Genomic DNA, 17,359 nt, shown 5'->3' on the forward strand with positions numbered 1-17,359 from the left:
TTTAAATAATAAATTTAGAAATTTTATTATAATAGCCTATTTTTGAAAACAAAATAGATTAGTTAATTGAAATAAATTTTTAATACTTTTTTAACATTAGTTACAATTATTATTTTTCATTTATCTATATTAATATTGTAGAAGTAATATAATTTAAAGATGGTAAGAAATTATTTTTAATAGGTGAATAAAAAACTAGGTAGGTAGGTAGGTAGGTATAGTATAAAGAACTTAAATTCAAAAGTATATATATTTAATTGAAAATTTAAATAATAAATTTAGAAATTTTATTATAATAGCCTATCTTTTGAAAACAAAATAGATTAGTTAATTGAAATAAATTTTTAATACTAGTTTAACATTAGTTACAATTATTATTTTTCATTTATCTATATTAATATTGTAGAAGTAATATAATTTAAAGATGGTAAGAAATTAGTTTTAATAGGTGAAACATTATATTAATAGAATGTAATAGTGTGAATCTAAATTTTTTAACTTTAACTTAACATTGAATCTTAAATAAGAATATTTTTATAATGGTTATGACATAAAACATTTTTTTGAGATTACATGAAATTTGAAAAAATTATATACCTATGACATATTTTAAATTAGTAATGATAAGATTGTATTACATTTGTTAGCAAAAATTTAGCCAAAAAAATTAAATATGAAGGAATTCTGAGAGAAGGGCTCCTAGAACACTTAACTGCTAGAGCTAATAGAATTTGAGATAAATAAATTTTATAATGTAAAAAAATAATAAATTAAAATCAAAATTTTATAAATATTCAATTTCTGGAAAATACTTATTGTTCATTAGTGCAAAAGAATAAAATTATTACATAATTGTGGAGAACTGAATGCAATAGTATATTGCCTATGAAAAATACAATAAGTATTAAAGAAATAAAATCATTTGTAGTAGAATTTTATGTCTCAAATTGGAAAATGAAACAGTTTAACAGATGTACACAAATTGAGTTATGATAAACTACACTGCAATCTTTTCTTATTAAACCAACCCTTTCAAAAAAAATTAGTTTCTTATATTTTAAGTTATACTTCTAGAAAAACAACATAAAATTATAAGTTTAGATATTTTATTTAAAAATTCATATCCTACTCTTTCATTATAATTTTCTATGAGAATTTTCTATCATCAAACAAGAACATAGAGAGATTATTTTCAAGATCTAATCCTTCATTTTATTAAGAAAGGTATCATACTTTTTTTATTATATTATAATTACATAGAGAGATTCTTTTCAAGATCTAAACCTTCATTTTATTCAAGAAAGATATTATAATCTTTTTTATTGTAATTTCTTACCAAATAATTCAATTTCTAAGAACAAACAACAATGCTTTTTTTTTCTATATCTAATTTTAAGTTGTTTTACAACATTTTGTTTTTGGTCAATTCCTGTTTTTGACTACTTTGGAATCATGAATGATATAAGCAAGTGAGAGAAAATAACTTTCTAAAATCAATTGAGAAAAACACTAATCTCCTATTTAAAATCAAACACATATAATCTATAGTTAATTTTCTTTTCTGTTATGGGTCAGCCTCAATTTTAGCTACTTCTATATTTCTTATGTTTTACTCCAAATCTTATATTTTAATCAAATTAGAGTAACTTTTCAACTTGAACCTCTCTAAATCCTACTCTACAACACTTCTCTAAGTTGCTATATAGAATAATCAATAATTCTCTAGACAAAATTATCTTCCCCAAAATAAAAGTTGTCAAAAATCAAGAATGCTCCAACTTCAAACTTCACAAGAACATTTGTTAGCCAACCTTTATCAGCAAATCCCTTTGATCCAATGTTTGTAAGGTGCACACTTGTACCCTATTATAAACCACAAGGAATGCATATGATTAGGATTTAAATTAGGTCATGATTGACATTTTTGTTACTTAGAATGATTTATGAGATTTTGTTAGGGACAAATATAGATTTTGAATATTATAAGTTTAATATCCTATTCAATAATACAAGGTTGATGAGTTAAGAGCATATGAAAACAAGAATCAATATGTTCAAGCTGGGAACTTGGTCAAGGAATTCAAGGTATGATCTACTAGACAATTAGGAAAGAGGAATTAACATTTACTCTTGTGAGATACAACAAGGAATGTAGATTATAATGACAAAAAACCACAAAGGTTGTATTAAAGGATTGGTTCTAAACCATGATGACATAATTATGAAAGTATTCTAATGACCTAAGAATTTGACCCTAGGGACACACACCTCATAATGTGATAAAACAATACTAGTTAACATGTTTGCATATTTATAATTTTCACTTATGACATATTCCAGGATCCATTTTATTGTTTTAATGATTCCATAAATATAACTTCAGTGTTTAATTGTTATGATAGAAAGGATTGTGATGATATTTATAATGTTAATTTGGTTACGTCAAGTTAAGATAAATGTTGATACACACATATTGATATTTCAATGTTTGAATACTTATGGAAATGATTAGAAAAGGGAAAAAATTGTGTAATGGGTTATTCTGCACCTATATACATGTACTTCTATATTATTTTCATTGGACTACTGACGTTTAAGTTGAGTGTGCAGGAAAAGTTGAACCATGAAAATTATTTAGGGAAACAAGGTTCAAACCTATGTGAACACGGTAAAGCCAAGGTGAATCTTTGGAAGATTCAAAACCTCGTTGTATTATGTTTATTTCGTAATTTGATTGTGCATGGATGTAATAAATTTAGAAATCATGAATAATTAGAGACATGTCATTTTGTTGTGTAAAGTATCTTAATGTGTGTCATTTGACATTCGTGTTGTCTATGTGTAAATGACATGTCATATAGGGCTTTTGGGCATGAAATCACTTAACCTAAATCTAATTCCCATTATGAATTCAAGTGAACCCACTTGGGAGAGTGTTAGGATGAGTCACCTCCATGATGGAATCTGAATTCAATTGCGATAGGAACTTTAGAGGGCCTAAAAGTGGTTTCCAAGTGTTATTTTTGTGAAAATAAGTCACCCATATGGTAGTAGTATAGGTTGGGGGTCTAAATATAACCATGAGTTGGTCTAGGGGGCTTAGGAGACCCTCTAAACTAGTCATTTTCAAGGCAATTCGAAATCAAAGTGTCACATGACTTCTTTTCTCACCCCTCCACTTGGTTAAGTTCCTATTTGTAGAAAGGTACAAGGGGGTAGGAAGGGTAGGTGGGAATGAAAGTGGAGGTCTTTTTAGGGAGCTTGTGCCAAATTAGTTGTTGTTCAACCACTCTCTAAGTTTAATGATAGTTAGGTTTTATAGGGAGATTAAGGAAGCTCTACTACAACTATCATTACCCTAGCTTGGACCAAGGTTGGTGTTTTCAAACTATGCCCTTTTTCTTTCTTTCTTTCCTTGAGTATGGCAAAGTAAATCTACAAGCATGGAGGACTTATAAATGGAGCATGCATTGTATTGTGAATCTTGCATTGTGGATATGACATTGTGTTGTGGAAATGTGAATGTGCTATGTGTTCTCGAAGATTTTCCTTAGGTTTTGTTTTTTTCTTGATTTTCTTGTTTGAATGTGAGTGTTGGATGTGTTCATGGGTGTGAAGGCTTCACTCACCCTTGGGAGGGAAGAGAAGCCTTGGGTGAAGGGGTTAGTTGGGCTCAACATTGTAGTTGACAAAATATACCTCATGGTGAGGAGATGTTTTTGCGTTCATGGAGTATGGGCTCCATTGGATCCATATGCCTTGTTATAATTATGAGGATGTATTTTGATAGCCTTGAAGAGGCATTTGTATTATGGGAGGTATAATTGTATTGATGTGATGAGGAGGATTTGTTTTGATAACCTTGAAGAGGCATGATGCAAGTTGAAAATGAATATGTGTATATGGATATGGTATTCTCCTCCTTGAAGAGCCCACCTTCACCCATTGTTTCATGATTCCAATAGTGAATCATCATGTCAAGCCTTGGAGGGATTGTAAATGTAGTGTGGTATTGTATTGCATGCATTGTAAAATGTTTGAGTGAAAACTTGTTTGTTCCTTGTTTCCCTTGCTCGGTGGGTGGCTTCTTAGAAGCCTAGGATGGGAGGTGAGCTTCCATGGTTCTTGTTGTTTTCTTTGGGATGTACTTGCAATTTTTGAGCTCAAAGGAGTAATGGATAAGAAGATCTTGGAATGGTCATTTTGTAGGTGTTGTTTGAAGGAGAAGACTTGCCTTTATGCATGTTACATATATTGGAGAATCACTCTCCATCTTATCCTTGTTATAGAAATGAATGATTGCATGGTAGCAAGGGAAGGACATATCATTTTTGTAATGCATTGGAGGAATGAAATCCTTCTCCATGTTAGTGTATATTGTATTGTTAAAGTCGATCCCTTATGTCCCTTGAGCATTGCATCGTAAAGATGTTTTATTTTTACTTTTGAACATTTGTTGGTATGGATGATCAATGAAAGAAATGAAGAATTTGTATATCATCTTATGTGTTGTATTACAAGATGAATTAACATTCATTAAATGCAATAAAATGAAAGAATGTAGTAGCATGATAGACATATAAGAGAAATATAATAAGAAGAAACATCTATTAGTTTTTTTAGCTTGATCCAATGTATTTAATCTGTTAAATATTTGTCAAGTTAAATCAAATAGATCCATTAAATTGGACATTTGCATTGTAGTAGTATAGTAATATCAAACCCCTACCAACCAGTGTTCATAACTCCATCAATGAGTAGTGAAGAGAAAAATAATAGAAAATAGACATGTGGATGCACATTTACCTCTTTGGATTTTGTATGGAAGGGACCATTAAATCTTCTCCCATTATAGTTCAATAAAATATTGTGTAGAGAATATTCCATAAGATCCTGACCCCTAAATAAGCTTATACCAGTCATCATAAGTACCTAAGATAAGAAACATAATAAGAACAATATTATAAGATAAGATATAAAACCTACACCTTTACGGCAACGGCTACCCAGTTAGTAGGATCGACTACCTACCTGGGTATGGCCCTTCTTTTTTATGCTCTTGCATACCCATCTAAATTTTTGTCTTACACTCCACTGTTACATCGTTGACATTCTTTTCAGTCCATCAAATCAACATCAAATCAATAGACATCACTAATTTCACTGTTAAATTAATTAAAATCTAGACGCTATACAGTAAAATTTAAATGTTAAAAAGTAAAGTGTGAGTATGGAAAGATATGTGCTCTAGTTTGGTGTTTGTTATAATTTTTTTACGAACTGTTTTCACACATAGCTATAAATAAATTATTTCATAAAATATTTAGAATAAACATATGAATAGGGAGAACAAAGAAGTAAAATAAATTGAAGTAATTATTATTGTGTGGATTTCAATTTGTATTCTTTAAATAAGACTTTCAAAATAATTATAAGACATGAATAGGGAGAACAAAAAAGTAATAAAAAAATTGAAGTAATTATTATTGTATAGATTTTAATTTGTATTATTTAAATAAGACTTTCAAATAATTACAGAAGAATATAATTTTAATAGCTTTTCATTTGAAGTTTAATGGATGATAATTTTGAATTAAATTTTTCTTATGAATATTGTTATGAATTATAAATTTAATTATTATTAAAATTAAAGATTAATTTAAATATTCATATTTTATACAAAGAATTTGAAGGAAAATATTATAAATATTTATATATTGGTCGATATATTATAATATATTTTTAATGGATTAAAAATTTTAAATTTAAATTTAAAATTAGAATACATTAAAAATATAAATTTAAATAATTATATTTTAAATTTAAATAAAAATATATATGAATAATTTTACTGATAAAAAAATTGGTCTTTTTTTATTATATCATCTTTAATTATTTTATAAGAAAGTGTTAAATTATTATTGCTTCTAATTCGAATATTACTTAAACTGTAATTGTGGAAATTTTATTTTAAAAAAATAATAATTTAAAAAGAATATGATAAAAAATATAATCTAACAAAAGAAATAACAATCCCCCAAAATTAAAAATAATATTACATTTTCACTCCAAAAATATCCCAATAACATAAAATACAATAATTTGTTGAATGTAAATAATAACCTAAGAAGAATGTAGCACATTTCACAAGGATGGAAAGTGAGAAGAGAGGCTAAAACATCAACAATTGCCAAGTAATAATGATAATTCAAAACCAAATTTACATTATTAAATATATAGTAATATAGAATGTATGTGCAATTGTAATCACTATTACTTTTATAAAATAGTTTAAGGCAATATGACCAAAAATGAAAAAATAAATTATTTTAATTAAATTTTATATTAAAATATTAATATTTTTAATAAAATTATAAAAGAGAAATATTATTATTATTATTATTATTATACTCTATATTATCTTATAACTATTTTAAAATATAATTTAAATAGTAATATATTTAATTTACTAGTACAATTAAAATTTACACAATTGCAGTTTAACTTATAAGTAATATTCCAATTAATAGCAATAGTAATTTAACACTTTCTTATACAATAATTAAAGATGATATAATTAAAAAGTACCAATTTTTTTATCAGTAAAAATATTCATTTTTTATTTTTATTTTTATTTTTATTTTTATTTAAAATATAATTATTTATATTTATATTTTTAATGTCTTCTAATTTAAAATTTAAATTTAAAATTTGTAATCCATTTAAAATATATTATAATATAGTGACCAATATATAAATATCTATAATATTTTCCTTCTAATTCTTTATATAAAATATGAATATTTAAATTATTTATTAATTTTAATAATTATTATAATTATAATTCATAACAATATTCATAAGAAAATTTTAATTTAAAATTATCATCCATTAAATTTCAAATGAAAAGCTATTAAAATTATATTCTTATGTAATTATTTGAAAGTCTTATTTAAATAATACAAATTGAAATCTATACAATAATAATTACTTCTTTGTTCTCCCTATTCATCTCTTCTAATTATTTTTGAAAGTCTTATTTAAAGAATACAAATTGAAATCTACAAAATAATAATTACTTCAATTTTTTTTTGTTACTTCTTTGTTCTCCCTATTCATACATTTATTCTAAATAATTTATTTGCTAACTATTTGTTAAAACATTTCTAATTTTTTTTATAAAAAACACCAAACTAGAGCGCATATCTTTCCATACTCACACTTTAATTTTTAACATTTAAATTTTAATGTGTACCGTCTAGATTTTAATTAATGTAACAGCAAAATTGGTGATGTCTGTTGATTTGATGAACTAAAAATAATGGCAGCGATGTAATAATGAGAAAGTACAAGATAAGCATTCGGATGGGTATGCATATTGTAATGCCCTGCCAAGGGATCCAAAGAATTAACCTAGAATTTCACTAAGTTTGGTAGCTTTTTTTTTTTTTTTAAACATGAAAGTAAATACCACATATAACTTATGTACAATAACGGAAGCAATAGTAATGTCCATCTAAAATTAAACATAACATACATATCAGATTACATTCTTTAAGATCTCTTAACGTTGGATTACATCTAGAAACATTTAACATACATGAATCTATCTAGTACAACATCCACATGAAATAATGATAAGTCCAATGTTTATACATTACATTTCAAATGCTCAATCATCCACTGTACATGTCACAGGGTATGACAAGCTCAAAAGAATATACATACATAGAATAAGGTACATCATCCTATTCTAATCCATGATACATCAAAGTAAAGATAATCACATGATACATCATCATAGAAGACATATGCATCCATCATAAAGATCAAACATAATAAACTAAGTGCACGGTTCCTCCCAACCATTAATAGCATCATTAGACCATCGTGGATCCTAGCCATCCCTTCATGCGTAACATTTCGAATCATCGAAGAGATCATCGACATTAACATAGTAGGAATGTCACTCCTAACATATACTATATCATATGCAGAAAGTAATCTAACATGCAAAGCATAAGATATCATCATCTAACATATGCTAATCATCAATGAAAGGATACATATCCACCATCATGAAGGGTGCATCAGCCACGATGTCTCAATGAATCTCAAATGATAAGAGTGGAAAATACACTACCACCCGATCACATGGTACCTAAGTGGTCCACTCCCACCGTGATGAGGAGATAATCTCAAGTCCCAAACAGGCTATCCAAAATCACATAGCACAAATCTCAATAAGTTCAAGAATCCTAAAAGTATACTAACTCAAAGGTTCCAAACACAAAATCTGACATCTAATTCCCAGAGGCACACAATGACATGTAGGAACCTACTATGCAAGCGGGAAAGTGTCATCGCATTTATCACGTACAAGTTACCCTGGCAGTTAGCTAAACTCCACAGGTCCATACTGATCTCATGCAGCCACTAGTATCCTCTCATACTGACGAGGCATACTACAGAATGCAAGGTCGCAACCATGCATTCTCACTACTCCCATCCTAGCCTATACAAGCACTCAAGGCATGGGCGAGAACAAAACACTTATCTTTTTAGGTTCATTCAGTTATTATTAGGTGTGAATGTTATCACTTATTAATCCAACTTACAATGAGTTACCCTGGCAGCCTCTTAGGGCCCCGGCCCCCATTGCAAGCCACTTCTCATCACTACATGCAGATATCCTACCCTAAGCTCATGGAATCATAAATCTCAAAATCACCAAAAGATAATCCATAAAATCATCAAATATGCATAAAAGAATCAAATCTCCATGAGCAAAAATCCATAGGAAATCATGAACACAATAGCTCTCTATTGGCAACTGAAGTATCACTGATAATCAAAGTATCCAATGGTTCTCAACAACCAAAATATATCTCAATCATACTGATCGAAGACTCCAAAAATGGTTGAGTCAAACATGTCACAACATGACATCATCAAGAATAAATCCACATTACAATCTCATCATGGCGACCAAAAAATAACCAAGGATAACTGATCGTTGACCAAAAATAATGGTTAAGTCAAGTGTCTCATACATAAGAATCTCAACTATAACAATCAGTAATCACATCCAATGCATAGAGCATTCCATCACATAACTATGGTTGGGTTTATAAAGATCGAGATTAAAACATCATCATGACATCACAATCACATAACCCCCAAGCCTCTGGTAGACATCCTATAACTGGTCAACACTAGTCAACTCAAAACCCAAAACAATAGCATAAAGAGTACACAATGTAAACACATGTTTTGGTTTTGCTTTATTTACAAACTTGAATGCAAAAGTCTCGATTTATGTTTCCCAATTTAAATATCAAATGGAGAAATTTCACGTTTTAACCTAACCCATGTTTTTGTATTGGTAGACAAAAGTTTCTCCCTCCAACTCTAACAACTTAGTCTTTTCTATTCTCCATTTACTATTGGAACTAAAATGTTAATTGACTTAAACTTCATAATTTTTGTCTATCCTTAATTATTCCAATTAAGAAATATTATTTATTGAAATCTTAAATATTTAAAATTTCATTAACTAATAATTAAATATATATAACAATTTTATATATATATATATATGTATGTATGTATGTATGTATGTATGTATGTATGTATGTATACACACACACACACACACACATATATATATACATATATATATATATATATAACTAACAACAAATAACATTATTTACAAACATTTTTAAAAATAACATTATAAAATCGGATGCAATGTTTTATATATACAAACGTTGCAACACACAATATGTAAGTCGCGGCACGCACGTAGGTACCCTGCGGTTGCAGGGCCTGCGGCGACAGAGGGTACGTGGTACCTACTGACGTCGCAGTTCCTGCGACCGCAGGTACCCCGCTGTGAACAAGCGCGGGTGCACGGGCATCCGTCCCCATTGCGCATTAATAAATACATTTTTCTTTAATAATGTTTTTTTTATAAAAATGTTTCCATGCGATATGCTATTTTAATATGAAACTCTATCGCGATTTGACATTCGATTATTAAATAAATAAATAAATATATATATATATGTATATATATACATATTTATGTATATATATATATAAGGATATATATTTGTATATATGTGTGTGTGTGTGTGTGTGTGTGCGTGTGTGTATACACATAGAGTTTACCAATATCACAGCACATGAGCATGTATACATATATATGTATATATTTATATATATATACGTATATGTGTATGCAGATTTGAAAATATAAACAGTTTATTTAAAAAATTCTAATTTTCAGAATTTTTCTATAAACTTTTGATCTCAAATTTATCCAATAAATAATCTAATGGATTTGGCTATGAATTTAACCCTAGCCCCGTGTTCTTTTCAAATCTATGCATATAGAATCTTCAAATAAATTAAACTACCCATATAGAGAATGCATATAATAAAAATATAAAATTCCTCAGAAGACATATGGAAGACACGAAGAAGACAAGGAATGCATGATGCAGAAATAGCATAAGTAAAAATCACAAGAATCTACCTGAATTCTGATGCTAAATCGCTCTTCCTCAGAAAACCCACAGAGCAAGCTCCTCCCTTCTTCAGAATTCTCGAGTCCTCCAATGCTCCAATTGCACTCCAAACACCATGTCTAAGCCTCTAGGAATGCCTGAATATAAAGAGCTCTCAGGAAACTTCTAGAATGCCTCTAGAAATAGCTAGAAAGTGTCACCAACTAAGCATGGGTCTTTTCCAACCTTCTAGATGAGCCATAGGGTTGTAGACACCATGTGCTTAATTGATGCACTAACCCCCGTGTTGTTGACACAGAAATAGAAAAGTGCGTTAACTCCCATGCAAGCTTATAACTCCAATTCACTTTTTATATAATTTCTATTTAAATATTTATAACTTTTATTTTAATTTTTATAACTTTTATTATTATTATTTATTTATTACTTTATTATTTTATTTTTATTATTATTAATTTTAATTTCTAATTTTCTTTTATTTAATTCTTTTTCTTCAATTAATTCTCATTTAATTAATTATAATCAAAATATCAAATAACATGATATTTTATATTAATTTTCTCAAATAATTAATTTATTAATTAAATCTATTTATTAAGACTTAATTAATAAAAAATTCACCATAGACCTCCAAGATAAAATATGAAAACCCATCATAGAGCAAATCATACAAAATCAGTCTAAAGGGTTAAAAATCATGAATTATGTCATCTGACACATTCGGTGGGTAAAAATCCAGATACTTGTCCTACCTCACTAGGACAATTGGCTTAAAGGTTTGGGATTTGGACTTGAAAATTTATCTCCCTTCTCTTATCATTGAGATAGTATAATAGGGTACGCTCATCCTGGCAATTCAGGAAAGTCGATACCCGGTACCTACAACCTGCAAAAAAACCATGCATGTACATACAATATATACAATGCTAAGCTAAACAGACAATGGCAGGAAGTGGTGCATCGTGTAGATCTTGACTAAGCAAGTGACTATGACTCCCTTCCTTAACCACATCAGAAACACCATACAATAACAAAACATGCACACCATACACATGCAATTATGGGGTAAGTATCCATAATAAAACACATGAGATAATAAACCATCTAGCTAATCATCAACAATAACTGAAAACAATATAATTATTATCATGTATGCATGAAATGTAAAGTCTAAATGATCTCATCACATAACCACTAAATCCATAACATAATGTCTGATAGTGTCAAAACAATACCACTAATCCATCAACACAAAACTAGTCCATCATAGTCTGATAATAATAGCAACAATATGTCCAGGAAAGATGTGAACAAGGGTAGGCACTACATCCACCCCCCCTTGGGTTAGGCTTACTCCTGGAAGCCTACAAACAAGTAGGGATATAACTCCCTCAATCTAGCTTCATCCTCCCAAGTAGCTGAAGAATCATCAGTAGGGTCTCATTGGACCTTTACCTGCTCGATGGTTTGACCCCTGAGGGTCAACTCCCGCTGCTCCAGAATATGAACCGGCTACAAAGCCAGCTGCTCGTCCTCTACCTGCAACGCATTCCAATCAAGAACATGTACAATATCAGGAATATACTGCCAAAGCACTGAAACATGGAAAACATCATGAATGCGAGCTAGGCTGGGCGGTAGAGCAAGGTGGTAAGCAACTGGACCAATCCTCTCTAGAATCTCGAATGGTCCTACAAAGCGAGGTGCTAGCTTAGAACCCTTTCCATATCGGATCGGACTCTTTTGCGGTTGCACTCTCAAGAAAACCTTATCTCCCACAGCAAACTGCTTATCAGTCCTATGAGCATCGGCATACTTCTTCTGCCTATCCTGTGTCGTAGTCAAATGCTCACAGATACGCACTACCTGTTGCTCCATATCACGAAGCATCTCAGGACCCAACAGGATGTGATCCTCAAGACTATCCCAACTCAATGGTCTATGACAAGGACGTCCATATAATGCCTGAAATGGTGCCATGCCAATAGAACTATGATACCCATTGTTGTAAGAAAACTCTACCAGGTAGAGATAGTCCTCCCAATGTGTCTGCCTATCCATCACATACATCCGTAACATATCCTCCAAAACCTGATTCACCCTCTCTGTCTGACCATCAGTCTCTAGATGATATGTCGAATTGAAGTTTAGCTGTGCTCCAAGCTCATGCTACAGTGATGTCCAGAATGCAGATGTGAATACAGGATCCCTATCAGAAATGATCTTTCTAGGAATACCATGTAATCTCACAATGTCATGCATGAAGACATTGGCTAAAGAAGCTGCTATGTAGAAAGACCTAATCAGTGAAAAATGTGCCACCTTAGTCAACCGATCAATGATGACTATGATAGCATCATGACGTCGAATAGTCATAGGTAATCCTACTATAAAGTCCATGGAGATGATATCCCATTTCCAAGAAGGAATGAGATTTGGCTACAAAAGTCCAGTTGGGTGTTGATGTTCTACCTTAACTCTCTGACACTCAAGGAACCTAGCCACAAAATCAGAAATATCTCACTTCATCCTAGGCCAAAAGAACAAATGTCTCAAATTAGCATGCATCTTCTTGACACCTAGATGTGCTGAGTAAGGTGTACGATGGGCTTCTGCCAGAATCAAGGTGTGAAGCTCATCCAAAAATGGCACAAAAATCCTCCCCAAATGTCTTAAAAGACCATCTGATTCTCGAACATAACTTGCATACTTACCTTCCAAAGGTTTTCTTGAATCTATCTCTCTGCACACTTCCTGATACCATGAATTCGTAGGAAGTGCCTGAAGAATCTGACTCCTCAAATCCACACTAAGGGTCATCGATGACACCACATGTCTCCTACAACTCAAAGCATCTGCCACCACATTCTCCTTACTTGAATGTACTTAACCTCAAAATCATACTCGCATAAAAACTCCATCCATCGCCTCTAGCGAGCATTCAAATTAGGCTAAGTAAAAATGTACTTAAGACTATGATGATCGCTGTGCAGCTCAAATCTGTGCCCCAACAAGAAATGTCTCCACCTTTTCAAAGCATGAACTACTGCTGCTAACACAAGATCATGTGTAGGATAATTTAACTCATGATCCTTGAGCTTGCGTGATTCATATGCAATCACCCGTCCATTCTGCATCAACACTACCCCAATCCCTTCAAGAGAAGCATCTGTACACACCATAAAATCACCTTCTGGATTAGGTATGACTAGAATCGGTGCACTGGTCAAAAGCTCCTTGAGCTTCTGAAAAGCTTCCTCACATTTCTTTGTCCATACGAACTTCTTTCCTTTCCTTTGAAGAGAAGTGATGGGATGTGCTATCCTAGAGAAGTTCTGAACAAATCTGCAATAATAACCGACTAAACCCATGAAACTACAAATCTATGACACATTAGTCGGTGGCGGCCAATCTATTATCGCCTGAATCTTTGCAAGATCCACTGAAATACCATCACCTAAAATAACATGCCCTAAATATTGAATCTTCGATTTGAAGAATTCACACTTAGCTGCATTGGCATAAAGTTGATTGTCTCTCAAACACTGCAATACTAACTGTAGGTGTTCCTCATGCTCATTCTGAGTCTTAGAATATATCAATATGTCATCAAGAAACACGAGTACAAACCTGTCTAGATAAGATCGAAACACACCATTCATCAAACTCATGAACACTGATGGAGCATTAGTCAACCCAAAAGGTACCACTATGAACTCATAATGCCCATAGCAAGTTCAAAAAGTGGTCTTGTGAATATCTGCTTCCTTAATGCGAAGCTGGTGGTATCTTGATTTAAGGTCAATCTTGGAGAATATTGTAGCTCCCTTGATTTGATCGAATAAGTCATCAATCCTAGACAAAGGATACCTATTCTTAATAGTCACCTTATTCAGCTTTCTATAGTCAATACAAAGGTGCAAAGAATCATCTTTCTTCTTCACAAAGAGCACTGGAGCCCCCCATGGTGATACACTAGGTCGAATGCTCCCTTTTGCCAAAAGTTCCTCTAGCTGAAGACGTAGCTCACCCAATTCCTATGTAGTCATGTGATAAGGAGCTTTAGAGATAGGCTCCACTCGAGGAATCAGGTCAATACTAAAGTCAATGTCCCTCTTTGGAGGCATGCCTGGAATCTCACTTGGAAAAACATCTGCGTACTCCTGCAAAATCGGGTGATCTAAAGTCTCCCTCATAGGATCTTCCTCATCAAGATCATTTACCATAACAACAAATATCTGACATCCCTTACGAAAACTTTGCTTCAATTGCATAGCAGAAATCATCTGCAGAGATATAGGCCTTGGTATCCCAACTATCTTCACATCATTCCCTTGGTCATCTTGGCACAGAATAATCTTCTTCCTGCAATCTATACTGGCTCTATGAGATCCAAGCCAGTCCATGCCTAAAACCACATCATAGGAACCAATGGGTATGACTCGAAGATCCACTGCAGTATCAAAGTTTCCTAAGCTAAGCCTACACTTATGAACTACAGAGTCTGTGGAGACCTTAAAACCTGAGGCTAGTTCCACTTGCCAACCATGATCTTGCTTCACCGCTTCCAGCTTACATTTAGAAACTATAGATGGTGAAATAAATGAATCTATAGCTCTTGAATCAAACAATATTGAAAGAGATATACCTCTAATAGCACCTGTGGTCTCAACCACTGTTCCGTGATGATCTGCCTGACACTAATCAACTGCTGCAAAAACTCTATGAGCTCTACCTGCATCACCAACTATAGGCTCTGAAACTGTAGGTCTAGGTCCTAAAAATTGAATTTCTCGCTAAGGACACTAAGCTGCATAATGTCCAATCTGACCACAAGAAAAACATTCTATATTTCTGCCAGAACCTCTACCCATAGGTGGTAAATTTGATTGCTGACGACTATTCTTGTTCACAAAGCTACTTTGAGCTAGCTGATTGGACTGATTATATTTGTTGTGTTGAGCATTGCGGTTGTTCTTGGTGTTAGAACCTTTTCCACCACCTTGAGCTTGATAATTTGATCCCTTCTGTTGTTGTGTCTGTTGAGACTGTTGCTGATACTATTTCTCCTTAGAGAATGAAAACTTCTTGTTACTACCTAAATTGTAGTTGCTTTTAGATCCTAATGTCGTTGGCGCTCCTACAAAACCACCTTGACCAAGGTTGACACTTTTCTCAACAAGGATAGCTCAAATACCTTAACTCCCCCAATAATACGGTTATTCAACCCCCTAATAAAATGTTGTGTCAACTGAGCTGAATTTTCACTGAACCCTGAAAAGGACATGAGCTCATAAAACTTATGCTCATACTTGGTCACTGACAAAGTGTACTGTCTAAGATTATGGAATTCATCAGCCCTTTGTTGTTTCCATTCCTCTAGTAGGAATCGTTCATGAAAACTTTCCAAGAATAGTTCCCACGTAACACTGCTCATATCGATTCCCAGCTTCTTCTCCTCAATCGTCCACCAAGTGGCCCCAAAATTCTCTAAATTAGTGATCACAAATCTTGCCTTAACATTGATGTCGAACGCCTGCATGGCAAAAATCCTGTCGAGGAAAATAAGCCACTGCTCGGCTACATAACCAGAACCTTGCCCATTGAAAGGCTTAACCTTGGATCTTGAAAGATCCTTCATCTGAGTGGACACAATGGACCTTTGATGATCCTTCTAAGGACCTCTAGATTTGGGTCTATGCTCTTGTTTTGTCTGGTGCACTTTGGGCTATTCTTGAATAGGAGGTAGACATTCTAGAGTAGTCTGCATCAACTTTCTCAAACCAACCTCTTTAGACTCAGCTTGGTCCTCTCTATGGCTCTCTTCTTGATGCCTACTAGAGTGCTCTTCCCTGCTCTCTACATGAGCCGATCCCTCATGGGCAGACTCATGGAAACTGACAGCTCTGCCACGACCTTGATGTCTACCACAGCCTCTACCATGGCCTCTAACAAAAGACCTAGTCCTAGATACCATCCTACAACAGTGCAAAGTACTATTACAATCACATGTTGCAACTGACTAAGTTTAGTTCTATATTTAGGTTTAAGTAAAATTTCCAGTTTTGAAACTAAGTGTTGAAGTATGAAAAATATGCAAGTAACAATTCAGGTTCTATCTCAATTCACCTAGTTTCAAGTTTGAAAAGATACACTTAATAGTTCAAGTTCCACTTGTTCCAAAATACCCAGAGCTCCCAATGTAGAAACTCAGGCTCTGATACCAAATGTAATGCCCCGCCAAGGGATCCAAAGAATTAACCTAGAATTTCACTAAGTTTGGTAGCTTTTTTTTTTTTTTTTAACATGAAAGTAAATACCACATATAACTTATGCACAATAACGGAAGCAATAGTAATGTCCATCTGAAATTAAACATAACATACATATCAGATTACATTCTTTAAGATCCCTTAACATTGGATTACATCTAGAAACATTTAACATACATGAATCTATCTGGTACAACATCCACATGAAATAATGATAAGTCCAATGTTTATACATTACATTTCAAATGCTCAATCATCCACTGTACATGTCACAAGGTATGACAAGCTCAAAAGAATATACATACATAGAATAAGATACATCATCCTATTCTAATCCATGATACATCAAAGTAAAGATAACCACATGATACATCATCATAGAAGACATATACATCCATCATAAATATCAAACATAATAAACTAAGTGCACGATTCCTCCCAACCATTAATAGCATCATTAGACCATCGTGGATCCTAGCCATCCCTCCGTGCGTAACATTTAGAATCATCGAAGAGATCATCGGTATTAACATAGTAGGAATGTCACTCCTA

The sequence above is a fragment of the Cupressus sempervirens genome, chromosome 1, assembly GCF_028749045.1.
Source record: "Cupressus sempervirens isolate cs-2001-9-10 chromosome 1, ASM2874904v1, whole genome shotgun sequence".
Lineage (NCBI taxonomy): Eukaryota > Viridiplantae > Streptophyta > Pinopsida > Cupressales > Cupressaceae > Cupressus > Cupressus sempervirens.